The sequence below is a fragment of the Arvicanthis niloticus genome (genome assembly GCF_011762505.2).
Source record: "Arvicanthis niloticus isolate mArvNil1 chromosome Y unlocalized genomic scaffold, mArvNil1.pat.X SUPER_Y_unloc_7, whole genome shotgun sequence".
Lineage (NCBI taxonomy): Eukaryota > Metazoa > Chordata > Mammalia > Rodentia > Muridae > Arvicanthis > Arvicanthis niloticus.
Window position 1 is genome coordinate 668,026 of NW_023045024.1, and position 19,460 is coordinate 687,485.

The window sequence follows — 19,460 nt, forward strand, 5'->3', positions numbered from 1 at the left end:
AAAGGGTGAGGGGACCACTGACTATTACAGGTGAAGTAACTGAATATGCAAAGGCAAAAAAAAAAAAAAGCAAGAGGAGGGAGCCAATTTTAGGATGACTTAAAGTTTGCTTGGTTCTAAAACCATGCAGTTTTGTTTTTCAGTTTCTTGTTTTGTGGTGAAGAATAAATGGAGATTAAGAGCTAAGCAGATACCTTGGCAAAGAGGTTGGTGGATGAGACAAGCTTATTCCTAAGGTGCTTAGAAAGCAGGGCCAAAGAGTTAACACAAGACCTGTAATGCTAAAGGTCAGATTCAATGGACAGTTCACATTAGAACAAGACTGATAGGGAACAGTTCCAAGGTGAAAAACTTAATGCTTGAATTAAGGGATGTTACTTTACAGGCTGAATCACTACTGATTAAGACTATGAAATTAAAAATTTCCCAAGTTCTTAAACTGAGATAAATCCATACCTCAAAACAAAATGAACAATTCTCCATAACTTTGCAGATACTATTTGAAGTCATGTACAACTACATCAAGTATCACAATGTTTATTGATAGATACAAGTATATAAAATCAGGGCATGAACATGACTTGATAAATTAAGTAGACTTAATTTCAATACTATAATAAGAGGGACCAATTCAAATTCTCACCATTTGTTTCACACCCACAAAAACCACTTCAAGGGCATTAATAATCTCTCAAACTGATCAGTTTTGTGCAAGTAAACCATGTTTCTTTTAAAAAGAGTTGTGCACTTGCCCAGGCTCAAGGATTTTAAAATCTAGCACATAAAGCCCATTACTAGAGGTAGAAATACAGGCAATATACTATTACGGCAACAATCATCAATTACAGTTAAGAATTTTTCTGTAACAACCAAATGGATAATCAAATATTGCAACAACTCAAGTATTACTGAGCAAAGTGCATCTCTACAGTATTCAGTGTTGCTATTCAGTTTTCTAATATAAAACAGCCTATGGTAACTGGCAGCAAAGAAGGTCCTTGCAATAGACTGCCTCTGCTTGAGAACTTAGGATGTAATTATTGCATGCTGCTAATATTCTATCTAAACATTAAGGATACTCCTAAAGTATTTGATGGTAAACTATGATTAAGACATCACACTACAAAAACCTTATGCAGAAGGAAACCTTATTGACGTGCTTCTGCTTTAAATACTGTGAAAAACATTACAGTGGAATGAATTTTCGCAGTGGTTAGGTCAAATGCAGTTACATCATAGCAACAGTATGTTTTGCACAATTTTAGGCTTTGGCTGGTTCTTTAGTCAGCTTCTTCCTCTGATTCTTCTTCTTCAGCAGTTTCTAGCCAGGTTAGCCACTGATTCACGTGGAACAAAGCCTTGCCTTTTCCTGGAAACTCTTGAGTTATGTCTTCCTTCCAAGCTAAGAAAGCTTCCTCTTCAATAATTTCCATGTCATAGAAATGAACGAAAAATCGAAGCAACATGCCTTTTGGGAAGCTGCTGTTGTAACAGTGCACCTGCAGAGCATACAGGGCACTGACCTGTAGATCCACATGATCATGAAGGAATTTCTGCATCACTGGCTTAAAAGAGAGCAGCAGCTGTTTTTCCTGCTCTAACTGTTCTTTGGAAGGAGCAGAGGAAGAATCTGTTTCATCGCTGGGTGGGCTTACTTCACTAGAAATGTACTGTAAGAAGCTGGTCATTAAGATGTTCACAAATCCTTTATCTACATGAAGTTTGGGAGAGATGTTATCTTTAATCCATTTATATATAGTTTGAGGGGATGGATCCAGCTTAATTTGCTTCAATAATTCCTTCTCCAATTTAAGGAGTGGGAATAAGAAACTCAGTCCCTTTTCTTCAAAAATCTCCAACATTCAATCCTTATTCTGATCAATTTCTGGCAGCATTTTCTGCATATTGACCTTGCTTTGTTGAAAAAGTTCGGTTAACCATTCTCGGTCTTGTAATTTAGCTAATTGTTGGAGACAAAGTAAGAAGAGAGGGAAGTGGGTGCCACTCTCCAGTGGTTGAGCTAGTTCTGAAATGCTCACCAACTCTGAAATTATAGCACGAGCTGCAAACTGTGCCAAGTAAGATTTCACCAAGGGGATGTCAACCTCCAGTTTGGGGCACTGCTCCAATACATTCAGGAAAGCCTGCATGAAGTTGTCACTTGTGGCTATCCCTTCCTGTTTGAGTAAACTGATCAAAGAGCTTGCTTTTTCTTTATCTTCATCATTTCTATCAAGTGATAGGATAATCACTTTGCTTAACATCTCAGGAAGAAAGTGTTTTGGAGATCTCATTTTTCTCACACCACTGACAGCATCGTTGGCATCTCCACTGTTCAGATATTCAGTCACAACGGCTTCAGTCAGTTTAAGAAGCTCTTCCTTTGTTGGTGGTGGCTTTTTGCTAGTCTTGGCAGGCTTTTCTTGGATAAGTGGTGGATTAGTTTTGAGACCAAGTTGAGGTGTCTGTCCCAGAGGTGGTGTTTGAGTGCGTGGTGGCTGTGCACTGGGAGGAATCATAGTTATCTGGGGCTGAAGTTTTGGCACCTGATTTTTATTCATTAGAAATGACTGAGCAGGCCTCAAACTAATCTCATCTGCATTAAGCTGCCCTTTCTTAGAAAACCTAGGTGGCATATCCTTCGACTGTCCTTGTAGCTGGGATAAGAGTCCCTGACTCTGGTTATGGTAGAGCTGGCTTAGCCCCTGGCTTTTCATAAACTTGCCCCCCATCTCTCCAAACTGCGATTGTGTGGGAGGCATGATGTGTCCCCCATGGCCATTGAAGAGCTGATTTGAACGATGACGTCCCATTGTGGGTGAAAATCTATCCTGGATAACTCCTGGACCAGTACCAATTCCACTACCTGGCATTTGTCCAAACATATCAGCAAGTCCCCCAAGTCGGTCCCTATCCATTTTCATCCTTGGCGGCATGAACGGTCCCTCCAGGAAGAAGTCATTCCTCCCTTGAGCCATAGGAACAGGATCTAGATCTTTTACCGCATCTTGACGGATTTGATTTGATTGATTGTCTTTGGTCCATTGTCAAGAAAAGCCTTGCGAGGAACCCAATGGTGCTCTCGCAACTTTACGGTACTCTGCAGTAGGAAACAAATCCTGGCTGGCAATTCCTTACTTAACATTAAGGAACACATTCTGGCAAAGTACTGATCCATTAAGGACTTGGCTCCTTCATGGTCTAATCGAGGTCCCACTGTTCTCATTATCTGACAGAGGCACTCCAAATCCTCTCCCATATCTTTGAGTTGGACTTTCTTCTTCTTTTCCAAAAGTGTTTTGATCCACTTATGAAGGATAGATTCATGAATAAGATCAAGCTTGCCAAGTTCTCCAATGAATTTGATGTTACCCAACATCTTGATCTTAGCAATGGCTCTCTGTTCCTCCTCCTCAGGGAGGAGGGGATTTTCACGCTTTTATCATAAACATCAACATTTCTGGTTCGGTTTTCAAATTCATCTTGCAATTTGGAAATCAAGAGGCGTCTGAATGTTGTGTTTTGCTTCTGTCCTGGTTGACCTCTGCTGCTGGGCCATCAAAGTTTGGTGCATCTTCTGCCAATCGCAGACATAGCTGAGCATACAGCGAGCTATACTTTGGCTCTTCTAGGGCTTTGTCCACAATCAGCAGTATGACCCCTTTAAGGATGAGTTTAGACTCTACACACACATTGAGGAGCTCAAGGCATAGCTTGTCAAACTTTTCAGGAGTAAGCTTATTTAGTATGTCTCTTACTTTCCTGAAGATTGCATCATGTCGTTCTTTTTCATTTGCGGAGTTGTTTGCTGCGGAGTTGTCATCTCGTCTAGTGCTTTGTGCAGGAATCCATTTCTGAGCGTTTTGCCCTGGGGTTTTCCCCAGGAACTCGCTGTTGCCAGGATAGTGCTGAGGTGCATCCCTACTTCCTCCTCTGCCGAAGAAGCACTGAAACGAGAAGCACCCCCCTTCTGCAATCGCACTCTCCACTTTGGCAGCTTGACAACGAAAAATCTTCAAAAGAATAATATTAATGGATGGGGTGGGGAGGGGAGGGGATGGTAGAAATGAAAAGCCTTCACCGAGAACTCAGCAGCTGCCACCGCAGCTGCCTCCTCAGGATCCAGTTGTAGGGGACGGGGAAGGGAGGGGAAAGGGGAACGGAAAACAAAAAAGGGGGAGGGAAGGGAAAGGAAGGAGCTGAGAGTTTCAGGGGCCTGCCTGAAACTCTCAGCTCAGAGGAGTAGCTGCTGCAGCCACCACCTGGTACCCTCCACCACCTCCATAGAGCTCCGGCTCGCTGCTGGCCAGGAAAACACTTTTAATGGACCTTCTTGGCCAGACACAAGCATAGTCCCTTGGAGACCTGGCAAGATTCAAGAATTTCTTGGGCTAGCTGCAGTCCAGTTGCCTAATTCACGCCTGTGACCCTCACAACCTAATTCCAGCATTCTTGTCCCCTGTCACTGCTACACTGGCTTCTGGACAGCCTGGCCTTTAACTTGAATACTCATATCAGTGCTTCATGGGTAAGCATATACCTGCCTCTGTCCAGTTCATTGTACAGGCACACTTGTAGTTTCCAATTCTGAGTGACCCTAAGTAAACATGTACACATAGGTTGTGAGGCCCTTTATAAATGCTCGTGTATTTTCTGTGTCCGTGTGCGACTATTTGTGTGTTTCTTTGTATATGTTTGTTACTGTGAAGGATGTTTTATGTTTGTTTGTTCCTCCATTTCTCCCAAAATGTTGCTTGTCTATGCTAGCCAAGGAGTATGTAGTTTAGATCACTTTTATCTACTACTTTGGGGATTGACTTTCTCATCTTGTACCCTGAGATCATCTCCCGTTGGTCTCCACATTATGCTAGACATTTATCCAAACAAGTACTGGCTTAGGACAATGGTATTAGAAGCTGACTCCACCATTTCTGACTTACTGTTGATTTTACTATGGGTGAAAAATGACAGGACCCCATTCTTCTTATTGTTCCACTTGCAGTTTTGTTTCCAAAGTCTTGGTAATTGAATTTGTATTTCTCTGGTAAAATGAGATTTAAGTTCCTATAGTTCAGACTGTTCTTCAAACCAAGGGACCACAAACACCTCCTGAGAACCAGGTAGACTTGACTTGAAAGAGGAGGCTCTCCCAAACTGGAAGACCACAATGAGGTAAAACAAAACAAAATAAAACAAAACAAAAAGAAACAAAAACAAAAACCTTGGAACAATGTGTTTACACTAAACTTGAATAGCAAAAGGTAAGCTTTGCTTGCTTACAAAAGTCATGAAAGACCTACATAAGATTCTCCCTGCAGCAGCTGGGGGTGCCTTACTCACTCCTGACCCTTAGGAGTGGAGGTATTGGGACTGATCATTAAAATTCTGACCATGTACATTGCAGAGTATAAGAGGGCTTGGGTCTCCCCTCTGACACTACAACAACTGAGTGACCCATCCCTGATAATGATACTGGGTGACCCATAATGTGTCTTTGTCAGCCAGTGAATAAATTCTTTTCTGACCCAGAAATGACTTGTATTTATTGGGTTTTCCTCAGAGTCTGTTGTATATATCCTAGGGTGTTCAGCACAGTATTAAATGGGAGGGAACAAGGGCCTTTTCTTCTCTTCAGGATCTTTTTCATCAGGCACTGGTAAAATTCCCAAGGTTATGTGGTTAAATTCCCAAGGTAATTGTTTCCTTTACCCTCCTCTGGGAGTCATTTCCTAGCTACAGGAGGTGCCTCTTCAGTATCCATAACCACTCCCCACCCCCACTAGGATTCTCAGCTAGGATCACCCTCAGAGACTCCTTGCAGCCTCCCCCATCCCAGGTCTCTGGTACATCCTAAAGAAGTCCACCCACCCTGCTCCAATTTCCATCCACTCTCCTGGCCCTCTCTTCCCAGCTCTCCCCACAGCTGATAACCCTCCCTGTTCTCTTACCCATCCCCTCTCCACCTTCGTCCAGTTCCCTCCTACCAATATTTCACCTGTAATGACAGTTTTATTTCAATATCTGACTGAGATTCAAACATCCTCCATTAGGCCTTCTTGTTACTTGTCTTCTTTGAATCTGTAGATTATAGCAAGGATATCTTGTACTTTACGGTGAGTAAAAAGGGGAGGAGGAATGGGTAGAGAATACCAGGCATGTCCTTTTGAGGCTTGGATACCTCAACCAAGATATTTTCTAGTTCTAATAATTTGCCTGCAAATTTCAATATATCCTTTTCTTTAAATAGCTAAGTAGTATTCCATTGTGTACATTGTCCACTTTATTAATTTATATACATATACAAATATATTGTTTTTTGAGGACATCCAAGGTATTTCCAGTTTCTGTCTATTTTGAATAAAACTGCTATGAACATAGTGGAGCAGGTGGACAGTTGTGGTATGCTCGAGTACTGTTTGGGTACCCAGCACTGGTATAGCTGAGACTTGGGGTAGAATTTCTAATTTTCTGAGAAAGAGTCAAATTGATTTCTAGAGTGATTTTCCCAGTTTGCAGTTGGAGCAGGAATGGAGGAGTGTTTCCCTTGCTCTAAATCCTCATTCATGTGCCATTTCCCTGAGTTTCTGAGGTTAGCCATTCTGATGTGTGTAATATGGAATCCAAGAGCTGTTTTGATTTGCATGTCTCTGATGACTACAGAGTTTGAACATTCTTTAGATGCTTCTTGGTCATTTGAGATTCCTCTGCTGTGAATTCTGTTTAACTCCATACCTCATTTTGTAATGGGCTATTTGAGGTTTTGGTGTCTAATTCTTGAGTTTTTTAATGTATTTTAGATATGACCCCTCTGTCAGATGTAGGGTTGGTGAAGATCCATTCCCTGCAGTAGGCTGCAGTTTTGTCCTGTCAATGGTGTCCTTTGCCTTTTCAGTTTCATGAGCTTTTCAGTCTCATTTATCAGTTGTTGAGCTTAGTGCCTGAGCTGTTGGTGTTCTGTTAAGGAAGTTGTTTCCTGTACCAATGTGTCCAAGGCTGTTCTCTACTTTCCTGTACCAATGTGTCCAAGGCTATTCTCTACTTCCTCTTCTATTAGATTTAGTGTATCCGGTTTTATGTTGAGGTCTTTGGTTCACTTGGACTTGAGTTTTATACAGGGTGATAAATATGGATCTTCTGTAGAAAAATCTCACTGTCCCAGCCATGTATCAGGGATTGGGGCAGGGCAGTGAACTTGTAGGTCAAGTTAATTTAGTTCTATTCGATACATTGGGCACCAATTTGTCGCAGTAAATAAATCTCTAATCCCAATCTGCCCATGCAGAGAACACACATCTTAGTTATAATTATAAATGGCACACCTAAATTGAGCAGATTTACTGCTACACTACTCTATTCCCCAGCTATGGAATTTCTTCTTTCAGCTTCTCCAGGTTATGTGGTTCTGCTCCATCTTCTTTTCACCTCTTCTTCCTCAGTATTCCTCTGACTCCTCTGTCTCCTAGTCCCTTTTCCTCCTTTCTCTCTTCACCCTCTCAAAAACCCTCCAGCCCCAACATTCTCTTCCACTGCGGAATCACAGGCACTGGCCTTTATTTGACTAGTGAAAATAGGGAGAATGTTCATATGAAATCACCTGAGTGTGTCATCCAGTCTACCTTGGGGCAGCATCTCTTGAGGAAGCAGAATTAGCATCAAAATACCACCAGCACCAGGGCAACCCACAACCTACTTGTGTTCCTTTATTATTTTAATAATTATTAAATTAATTTATTCACTTTATATATCAATATCAGCTGTCCTTCTCCTTGGAGTGTCTCCTTATGAGATTCTCTGTCCATTCCCCTCCCCCTTCTCCTTGTCCAGGAAAGAGACTCCACTGGGTGCTCCCCTGAGTACCCTCCCATCGCAAGCAGATCAAGTCCCTGTAGTACTAAACATATCTTCTCCCATTGAAGCCAGACAAGTCAGACCATTTAGGGGAACAGGATCCATATCTGGGCAGCTAACAAACTCAAAGACAGCCCTTGCTCCAGGTTTTTGTGGACCTGCAGAAAACCTTGGCTGCTCATTGGTACATATGCAGGTAGCCTATGTTCCCTTTTTGATTGTTTTTTTCAGGCACTGGGAACACCCAAGGGTCTACATTTGTTGAGTTTGTTGGTCTTCCTATGGAGTACTTGTTCTCTAGGGGTCTTTCAGTCCTTCTCTCACCTTTTCCACAAGACTCCCCAAACACCGTCTAATGTTTGGTTATGGGTCTAGACATAAGATGCCTTTTTTTTGAGTCTGGGTTACCTCCCTCAGGATGATGTTTTCTAGTTCCATATGTTTGCCTTCGAAATCCCTAATGTCCTTGTTTTTAATGTCTGAGTAGCCTTCAGTTGTGTAAATGAACCACACTTTCCTTATGCATTCTTCAGTTGAGGGACATCTAGGTTGTTTTCAGTTTCTGCCTGTTATGAATAAAGCTGCTACGATCATAGCAGAGCATGTGTCCTTCTGGTATGGTGGAACAACTTTTGGGTATATGCCCAGGAGTCCCGAGGTAGAACTATTCCCAGTTTTTTGAGAAAGTAGCAACTTGATTTCCACAGAGGTTGTACAAGTTTGTACTCTCACCAGCAGTGGAGCTGTGTTCCCCTTGCTCTACAAACTCTCCAGCCTGTGCTGTCCCTTTAAAAAGACAACATAACCCCATCTGTCTCCATTAAAGGACCAGCCCTATTTCAAAAAGAAGATTCCAGGGCACCAACTCCAGGAATAGACCATACATCCCAGGAACTAGGCCATAAGGCACCAGCAACAGGAACAGGCCATAAACTCCAGGGACAAGGACATAAAACCCCCTCCCAAAGAACAGCCTGGGCATAACCACAAGAATTGGAAAATATCTTATGGCAGGATGGGCCATCTCTGCTGGGCAACCCTATCTCATCCTGTGGTCTGAATGTTCATAACATTTGAATGCAGACCACTGACACCTGGTACAAGAACCCATCCCCTGGGAGTCCCCTAGCACCTACAAATGAAATGTTAGATTACCTAATCTGTCTAGAACATTCCCCTAATCCCTTAAAGAAGGCATGCATGCCTTTGTCTAGGGTTGCCATTTCAAAGTTGTTTTGACCCCTGCTTGCTGGTTGTTTTTGCAGAAAACACTCTTTGTCTTTGCATACTATCTGAGTGTGGGGGTCTTCCTTCAGTGATTGTCAGACCCTTACATGTTGAGTTTTTCATAGTAGCCAGTCTGATGGGTGTAAGCTGGAATCTCAGAGTTGTTTTGATATGCATTTTTCTGATGACAAAGGACACTGAACACTTCTGTAAGTGATTCTCACCAATTCCAGATTCCTCAGTTGAGATTTCTGTTTAGCTCTGTACCCATGTTTCAATTGGATTATTTGATTAGTTGGTATCTAACTTAGTTGGTACTTCTTGAGTTCTTTATATAGATTTGGATATTAGCCCTCTGTCAGATGTAGGGTTACTAAATATGGTTTCCCAGTCTGGGGCTGTAATTTTGTCCAATTAACAGTGTCTTTAGACTTATTGAAACTTTCAGTTCGATGATGTCCTATTTATGAAGTGTTGACTGTGATGGGTTGGATTGATGCTACTTGTATTTAAACATCGATTCCTTAAGAGGTGGTTGCCCCCTAAGAGCAGACCCTCAAGTACTCAATTGATACCATTTCTCCCCATTTTAACTGGTTCATGCAAGACTAGAACCTGTGATTGGGCAGTGGAGTGGAAAGGAGGGCTTGGAGGCTCTGGAGAGGGTCTCAGGTAGAGAGAGACTTGTGAGAGAGGAAGAAGAGTAGGAGGAAGCCCCCATGGACCAGAAACACTTGGTCAGGAGAAACACATGGTCAGCAAGTAAAAAGGGGCAGTACAGCAGTGGAATAAGTTAGTATAGTCCTAGATCTGTCCAGTCTAGGCATATGGCTTATAACTAAAATATTTGGATTGTGTGTCTTTTATATGTGCATATCAGGATTGTAAAGGTTAGCCACAAACTGACATACCTTATGTCTGGCTTAGAAGTGAATTAACCTGAGATAAAAGCCCACCCCCTCCTGAATATAAACAACTAGCTCTGAGCTCTAAAGCTGGAGAGGGTGGAAATCAAATGTGGAGTGGGTCTAAGAGGCTGCCTTCCTTCTGCATACACTCCAACAGGACGAAGCAGCAAGTTTGCACCTTGGACATAAGGTGGTGCCAGTGCCACAAAACAGTCTGGGGTCCCCTGAGCCTGTGAGAAGGACCACAGACCCTGAGGCCAGCTGCCTGAGATGCAATGCAGCCTTAAAAGCTGAGGATCAACAGCTGTAAAATAGGCAGTTAATGTTCTAAAGCCTTCTCACAGGCCCAGGGGTCTGATCTGTGTGGGCATCTCTGGCCCTAGTCAGGCTTCAGTCTTCCCTTGCTTGTTTTCTGTATAACTGTATTTGTACAGCACTTGGCACAAACAGACCCCTTCTCCAGACTGCTTTTATTGTAGATTGCCTGAGATTGGTGGTGCACATGCTGCAGTGGACAGCTCAGACAAAACACATGCTAAAGCCAAGGGTCCTATTACTACTATCAGCCTCTCCCAGAATAAAAGAAATCAGAAAGGCCTGCAATGTCCTCAATCCAACACCAGAGGGAGGCAGACAAAGGAACAAGAAGCTCCAGGTACAGGAATTGATTAGAAATTGATAATTAAAAAAAAAAAAAGATAGCAAAAGATGACAAACACAATAACCTCCTCTTGGATTTCATGTGATGCTATTTTGAATGGTTTGTAAAAGATGGGTTTAATCTTGCCAGTTACCATTACTACAATGAAAAGTTTCAATTTTAATCTTAGTTTGCTAGGTGTTTGAAAAAAACCCACAAAAAACAAAAACCCAACAACAACAACAACAACAACAACAACAACAACAACAACAACAAACAACACAGCCCTAGGGAAAGATTCAGGAGCCTTAGAAAAGGAATTAAATGATTTTATGAACCAGAATGAGAACAGTGCCAAGGACTAAAGGGGAGAATATAAAAAATTATACATCAGAGAGAGTATGGAGACTATCCAGATGGTAGGGAGACAGGAAGAGAGAGGGGCTGTTCCCTGGAGACAGGAGCTGGAGAAGACTCTGGACCAAAAATTACACAATTTCATAGATCAGACCAAACAACGGAGATATAGCAATAAATTTTGGAAGGTGAGCCTGGAGGATAATGTACTAAAGTAATAAAATGAAAGTTAAGTTGATGCTACAATATCAGAATTACAACACAAAGGAAAATTATGGAAGCAGGGCCTAGAACAAAAGGTATAGAGCAGAATTTAAGGCTTGGCAACATGGCTTAGAGGAAACACTGGAACTAAAGGTACAGGCTTTTATAGGTCACAATAAGCAACAGAGAGAGGAAAATGAGGGTTAGAGTCTGGAGCTGAAAAAGATGCTAGGACAAAAGATGCATAATTTCACAGGTTTCACTGAATGACAGAGAGGCAAGCACTAGACAGAGATAAGTATTGGGATAGACTTTAAGAGAGGAACTTAAAACATTATTCAAGGGAAATATTCAGGTAGAGACAGAAGATAGAAGTAGAGAAAGACAAGCAAAGGTTGTTAGAAAACAATTAGTTCATCCCATCCCGTTAGTGTACCATAGAGACCAGCAGGCAGCAATCATCCACAAAAGTATCAGGAATTTGAATGGCAACCTATTTTATTTATGTTTTAGAGCTAAACGTTTTTTTTTAACCCATACTTTTTATTGTTTATTAAGAGCTAAACATTTCTGAGGAAGATATCACAAATTTTAAAATGCATTCACCATTTGTAAAACAAATCCTGGCTTTTGTGCTATCAAAACTAGAATAGTCCCCAAGGATATGGCAATAGCAATATTAGAACCCGAGCCACACTTCTCATGGTGGAAAGAAGAGGTGAAGGACATAGCATGACAATATAAAGTCAGAGGCCGAGATGTCTCTAAAGATCAGCTGCTTGGTGAGGGTTGTTTTGCTGAGGTAGGGCACAGGCCAGATATGACTAAGAAACCTTGACATTATGTCACTTGGCAGCCTTAAGTGCCTCGGACAAGGTATGAAATCCAGGGAAAAGGCTTGAACCCTTTTCTTGGGTCATATAAGGTCCAAAGGAAACATTCCCTGACTTTTTGCAAAGGTTGACTTCAGCTGTAGAAAGATATATGTCAGATCCTTTGGCAAGAAAGGCACTAATGGAATCTTCAGCTTCTGAAAATGAGAACATTAAATTCAAAGAAGTAATCACACCATTGAAGGCAGATCAGCATGGATAGATGTGTAGATTAGTCATACAGGTGATATTAGAAGCCCTTTGCCTGATATGGCTTTAATTGGAAAAGCCACCACTAGAGGGCTTGAATCAACCCAAATCTTGAATATCTTAACTGTATGAGCAAGGTCATTTCAAAATAAACTGCAGAGAAGACCAAATTACTTTAAAAACAGGAACCTATGCCTCCTAGTATATGTAAGAGATGTGGCAAATTTGGACATCAGATCAGTAAGTGTAAATCAACAACAGGCAAATGGGTCACTCCTTATCAAAAATTTCCCAGGGGGCACTTCTCACAGGCCTCAGTGCCAAACAGGGAAAGCTCTCTCCCTCAGGACAATTAAACACCACTGCTCTGAAAACAGAGCTTCTAGATAACAAGACAAATTCTATAGGAAAAAAACCCTAAAAGAGGCCCCAAAACAAATGTCTTGGCAGACTTCTATAGAGGATCAAAGGCCCAGGCTAAAGATCTTTATATAAAAAAAAATTGAAATTAAAGGAGTGGTTGACACTAGAGCAGAGATGTATACATTATATCTCCAGAATCATGGCCTGCAGATTGGCCACTTCTAAGAGATAAGCATCCAATTTGAAAGAGCTTGGCCTTTATCCCAAATTAAAAACAAACAAACAAACAAACAAAAAAAGCACCAGATGACTTAAATGTACAGGACCTGAAGGTCAGATAGGAAAATCAAGGCCATTTGTGCCTGACATAGCCATAAATGTATGGGGAAGAAATCTGTTACAACAATGAAAAACACAATGTACATTCCTTCAGCTTCAGAAGCAGGCATGAAACCCACTGTCTCTCCCCCCCCCCTTAAAAGAGTCAAGTTAGTTAAGGAATGGTATCAAAGACAGTTACAGACTGTCCGGTCTGTCCGTAAACAAGATAACAGCAGAGGCTGACTTTTCAACTTTACATCAGGGAGCCATTTCAGATGAAACACCAAGGTTTTACTACTAAGGTGGTTGACTGACCAAACCCATTTGGAATGAACAATGGTCTGTGACAAAAGAAAAACTACAGGCACTAGAACAGCTAGCCCAGGAGCAGCTGGAGGCTCAGAAAATAGAAGAGCCCCTGGAATTCTCTGGTATTTGTCATTAAGAAGAAGTCTGGCAAATGGAGGTTGTTGACAGATCTCAGAGCAATTAACAAGATTATTCAGCCATGGGTTCCCTGCTGCCTGGAATCCCACTATCTTTGTGGTTCCCAAGGGAATGATGGATCTAAAAGATTGCTTTTTCACAATTTCTCTACATGAATATGATAAGAAAAGGTTTGTTTTCTCACAACACATCTTTAATAAAAGTTGTCCAATAAAGAGATATCATTAAAAGATTCATTCCACATGGAATTTTAAACAGTCTGACATTGTATTGTCATTTTACATATGTTGTCATTTTGTGGAATAATTTACAAACAACGACGGTCTTGGACAATGAGAAAAAATATGGAACTTAGAATCAGATTTCTACCTTTCCTTTCTTCTTCTCTATCCTTCTTTCTTTCCTAGGAAGTTGAGAAAAAAGGGGGAATATAGGTATAGGAATATTATACAAAATTAGACAAATAGGCATAGATTATTAAATTTACTCTAAAACAAAAGAATTTTTATAGCCATAATCTTACATTGGTAGACATCTTTACATATTAATGCAGAACTGAAATTAAATTCTCTTAGATTGATAAGATTGATATATTGATACAAAATTTAAGGTTAGTATTGTTACATGATTATATAGGTATATTTCAACTCTTAGATAGGCATTGTGCCTATGCAACTCATTTAAATATACAAAGTTTAGTCCTAGGTCTTTTAATAAGTGCCTTTACAAACTGTTTAGGATAATTAAATAATGTGAGTTAATAGTCAATCATACTCAAAATCAGGTTAGATATTAGTCTGGATCATCACAAATATACATCCTGGGTTGTATAGATATAAATAGCTGGAGGCAGGCCTTCTTTGCTTGTTTAGATATGCTAAGAAAAGACAGATGGTCTTCCAATGTGTCAGAGATCCACAGAATATGATGTTTAGGGTTTTTCATCATTAAAAGATCTTTTTACTATCAGACAGATCTACTCCTGACAGTACCCTATTCCACTTCAAAAAAGGTGATGAGCATCAATACCTCCAAGTGGAGTTGCTTCACTTGTGGCAAGCAAGCCACTGGGCAAGAAATGCCCTAAGTTCATCTGCAGACAAAATGCTCTCTTTTGGATATGGGTAACTGCTAGCAGTGTTACATGTGGGGCTTTGCCTCCTGATTCAGATGTGTGCCCACTCTCCCTTTCGGTTGCTTTAGGCCTGCTAACCAACACTACCTATACATCAAAAGCCTCAGCAGGCATTTCAGGCCTTCATCATCAATAAGGCCTGGGACCTCCCAGGAAAGGTACAGTTCTCAATTCCAGAACACCTCACCACTAAAACATGGATTTGGAGGAATTAGCAAGAAAGGCCTCCTACATGGCACAAGAGGCTTGCCTGACAGTGCTTTTGTTCTAGGCAGAGGCAGGCTCTATGCATTCCCACACCTGCTGCCCTTGAACAGCTAACACTGATCTTTTCTCAGAATGGCAGGGAAAGTAGAAGACTGAAACCTCCCAAAAATGAGCAGTGCAAAAGTCTCCCTGAAAAATTGCAGGTCACATGGGCTAATAGAAATATCCAGGTACTGGGCTACATAGACCTGGGGACCTGGGTGTTTCCTCTATGCCCATCAACCTCCCTCTTCCCAGGATGGCCACAGACAAAGGCCAATCATGCTGTTTACTGCCTTCTCAGCACAGAACAAATGATGGCATTACTCAGGTGACTTGTGCCCCCTCTTTCTTGTCTTGTTTCTCCACAACAGCTCTCAAACAAGAGGCTGATGTGCTTTGTCCTGAGGATCACCTGGCTCTGTCTTTCTTGCCAACTGTCAACATGGCATGACCCCCTCATGCTCTTAATATCAAAGTTGTGCACAGAGTAAGCACATAGGCATTCCTAGAAATGTATCCTGGGTCACAATGGAATGAAGCCTTAAATGTCTTTACTTGGTTGAACAGAGATTGTATGCAGATCCTTCTTCTGGAAATACACACTCCTCCTGCTTTGTTGACCTTCATAAATACTGTGTGTTCTAATTTTAAATGCTCACTGTCCATCACCTGAACACAGTTCTTCTTTCCCCCACCACATTTGACTAATCTGTACACACATAGTCTTTTGGATACAGGAAAGAGTGTTAATCCATTACCCCAAATCTTTTTTTTTTGGGTGGGGGGTTATTATGACTTCAAGGTCATTTCTACATCGTGGATTTCAGTACAAATTGCAAATATTGGTAATACCAATATAGCTAAAACTTTTATCTTATAAGCTTTAAATTCGTATAAGTGTCATGGTATCAAGTTGGCACTAAATGAATATAAAGGAAAAGAAAAAAGAAAAAAAGGCAAAGGAGAAGAATACATGGCTGCTCCTAAGTACGGTGGAGGAGAAAGTTTATTGTAGATGAAAGGGAGAGCATAGCCAGAGGCAAGGACATCTGGGCCAGTCCAAGGAGACAGGATCAGACTTAGCTGGGTCATCTGGGGAGAAAATGGGAGGGTTCATCAGTCTGGAGCTCAAAGGTACAGTAAAAGATTAACCAAAATGTCAGCATTATGTAGGAAAGGGCAGTTGGGAGAGTTACCCTAGGCTGGAGAATTCTGGGTTGAGGGTGGGACATGCCAGCCATACCTTGTAACAGGAAGGGACTGGGGCATGTTGGGAGAACCTTGTGGGGCATGCTGGGAGAAACTTGTGGCCATGTCTACATTGGTATTTTTTTTTTTTTTTGCCAGACCCATTATCTGTTTTTCATTTTTTACTGGATATTTTACCTATTTACCTTTCAATGTTATCTCCTCTCCCATTCTTCCCCAAAACCCCTTATTCCATACCCTCTCCTCCTATTTTTATGAGGGTATGCTCAAGCCATCCTCCCAATCCTGCCTCCCTGCTCTCGAATTCCCCAACACTAGAGAATCCAAACTTCTGGGGACAGAGGCAGTCAATTTCCACTGATGCCTGAGAAGGCTACCTTCAATTTCCTATACAGGTAGGGCCATGAGTCCTTCCCTTTTTTAAAAAATTATTTTATTTTTTACATTTATTTATTTATTTATTTAAAATACATTTTAGACTTTATACCCTCACCCAATTCCCCCCACTACCCAGGAACCATCTATTCCATCCCCCCTGCCTCCACAAGGGTGTGCCCCCACCTACCCCCCACTATCCCCTTCCCACACTCGAATTCCTCCCACTAGGTGTTCAGCCTTCCTGGGACCATGGATCTCCTCTCCCACTCATGCAGAACAAGACCATCCTCCCCTAAGTATATAGCTGAAGTTATGGGTGCCTCCCTTTGTGCTCCCAGGCTGGTGGGTTAGACCTTGGGGAGCCCTGGTTGGCTGGCAGTGTTGCTCTCCTCTTGGGGCCACCAACCCTTTCAGCTCCTTCAGTCCTCTACCTTCTTCACTAGGAACCCTTGATCAGATCAATGGTTAGCTGTGAGCATCCGCCTCTGGATATGTCAGGCTCTGGCAGACCTCTAAGGAGACAGCTGCATCAGGCTCCTGTCAGCATGCACTTCCTGACATCCATATCGGCGCCTATCTTTGGTGACTGCACATGGGAAGGATACCAAGGTAGAGTGGTCTCCCAATGGCCCCTCCTTGACTTTCTGTCCCACACTTTGTTGCTTTATTTGCTCTCAATTCTGTCACTCCTTCCAAGAAGGACCGAGGCCTCCACATTTATCTGCCTTCTACATGAGCTTCATGTGGTCAGTTAGTTGAATCTTGGCTATTTCAAGCTTTTGGGCTAATATCTGCTTATCAGTGAGTAAATACCATGTGTGTTCTTTTGTGATTGGGTTACCTCACTCAGGATGATATTTTCTAGTTCCATCCATTTACGTAACAATTTCTCAAATTCATAATTTTTCATAGCTGAGTAATATTCCATTGTGTAAATGTACCACATTTTCTGTATACATTCCTCTGTTGAAGGACATTTGGGCTCTTTCCAGCTTCTGGCTATTATAAATAAGGCTGCTATGAACATAGTGGAGCATATGTCTTTGTTATATGTTGGGGCATTTTCTGGGTATATGCCCAGGAGTGGTATAGCTGGGTCCTCAGGTAGTGCTATGTCCAATTTTCTGAGGAACTGACAGACTGATTTCCAGAGTGGTTGTATCAGCTTGCAATCCCACCAAAAATGGAGGACTGTTCCTCTTTCTCCACATCCTTGACAGCATCTACAATCATTTGAATTTTTGATCTTAGCCATTCTGTCTGGTGTGAGGTGGTATTTCAATGTTGTTTTGATTTGCATTTCCCTGATGACTAAGGATTCATTGAGCATTTCTTAAGGTGCTTCTCAGCCATTTGAATTTCCTCAGTTGAGAATTCTTTGTTTAGCTGTATTCCCCATTTTTAAATAGGGTTATTTGGTTGTCTGGAGTCTAATTTCTTGAGTTTTTTGTATATATTGGATATTAGCCCTCTATTGAATCTAGGATTGGTAATGATCTTTTCCCAATCTGTTGGTTGTTGTTTTGTCTTATTGACAGTGTCCTTTGCCTTACAGAAGCTTTGCAATTTTATGAGGTCCCATTTGTCAATTCTTGATCTAAGAGCATCAGCCATTGGTGTTCAGTTCAGGAACTTTTCCCCTGTGCCTAAGTATTTGAGTGTCTTCCTCACCTTCTCTTCTATTAGTTTCAGTGTATCTGGTTTTATGTGGAGGTCCTTGATCCACTTGGAATTGAGTTTTGTATAAGGAGATAAGTATGTATCAATTTGCATTCTTCTACATGTTGACCTCCAGTTGTGCCAGCACCACTTGTTGAAAATGCTGACCTTTTTCCACTGGATGATTTTAGCTCCCTTGTCAAAGATCAAGTGACCATAGGTGTGCTTGTTCATTTCTGGATCTTCAATTCTATTCCACTGATCTTCCTGTCTCTGTACCAATACCATGCAGTTTTTATCACTACTGCTCTGTAGTACAGTTTGAGGTCAGGGATGGTGATTCCCCCAGAAGTTCTTTTATTGTTGAGAATGTTTCTCTCTATCCTGGGTTTTTTGTTATTCCAAATGAATTTGCAAATTACTCTTTCTGTATCTATGAAGAATTGATTTGGAATTTTGATGGGGAATGAATTGAACCTGTAGATTGCTTTTGTCAAGATGGCCTGTAAGCCGCCCACCTGCCGGCTGACTAAACTGAGCCGCAGATCTGTTGGCTGACAGCATAACGGCTTTGACTCGCATTTGGCGTGCCAGCCGCTCTGACCCAACAATCCAAGATGGTGCCTGCTTAGGCTCTGGTAGTAATTACCAGTGCACTGTGCATGCGCAGTGCACTTTGGAATTTCACTCCAGCCTCTCCCGAATGGGGCATGCAAATGAGGTACCACTAGGGTACCATGAACCTGGCAAATCACCCCCTCCCGGGCGGGGTATGCATATGAGGCACTGCAAATTGACCAATCGTGCACCTCCATGCGCTTTGCTCTGCCCAGGGCTGGGGGTATATAAGCAGCCTGTTCTGGGCATTCGAGGTCTCTCCCAGAAATCTAAAAGAGTGCTTCCAATAAAGGCTGTTGAGACGGATCCGGTTTGTTGAGTCTTCCTTGCTGATCTAGCAGGTGCGTGCCAATGGCCAGTTTTACTAAGTTAATACTGCCAATTCAGAAGCATGGGAGATCTTTCCATCTTCTGAGATCTTCTTTGATTTCTTTCTTCAGAGACTTGAAGTTCTTGTCATACAGATCTTTCACTTGCTTGGTTAGATCCACTCCAAGATATTTTATTTTATTTGTGACTATTGTGAAGGGTGTCATTTCCCTAATTTCTTTCTCAGCCTGCTTATCCTTTGAATAGAGGAAGGCTACTGATTTGTTTGAGTTGATTTTATATCCAGCCACATTGCTAAAGTTGTTTATCAGGTTTAGGAGTTCTCTAGTGGAAGTTTTAGGTTCACTTAAGTATACTATCATATCATCTGCAAATAGTGAAATTTTGACTTTTTTCCCTAATTGTATCCCTTCCTTTTATTGTCTAATTGCTCTGGCTAGGACTTCCAGTACTATATTGAATAGATATGGTGAGAGTGAGCAGCC

At 41.6% G+C, this 19,460-nt stretch overlaps 1 pseudogene; it reads right to left on the reverse strand.

Annotated features, from left to right (window-relative positions):
- Positions 1-521: 521 nt before the first annotated feature.
- On the reverse strand, positions 522-3,686 carry LOC117701397 (eukaryotic translation initiation factor 4 gamma 2 pseudogene; annotated as a pseudogene).
- Positions 3,687-19,460: the final 15,774 nt, after the last annotated feature.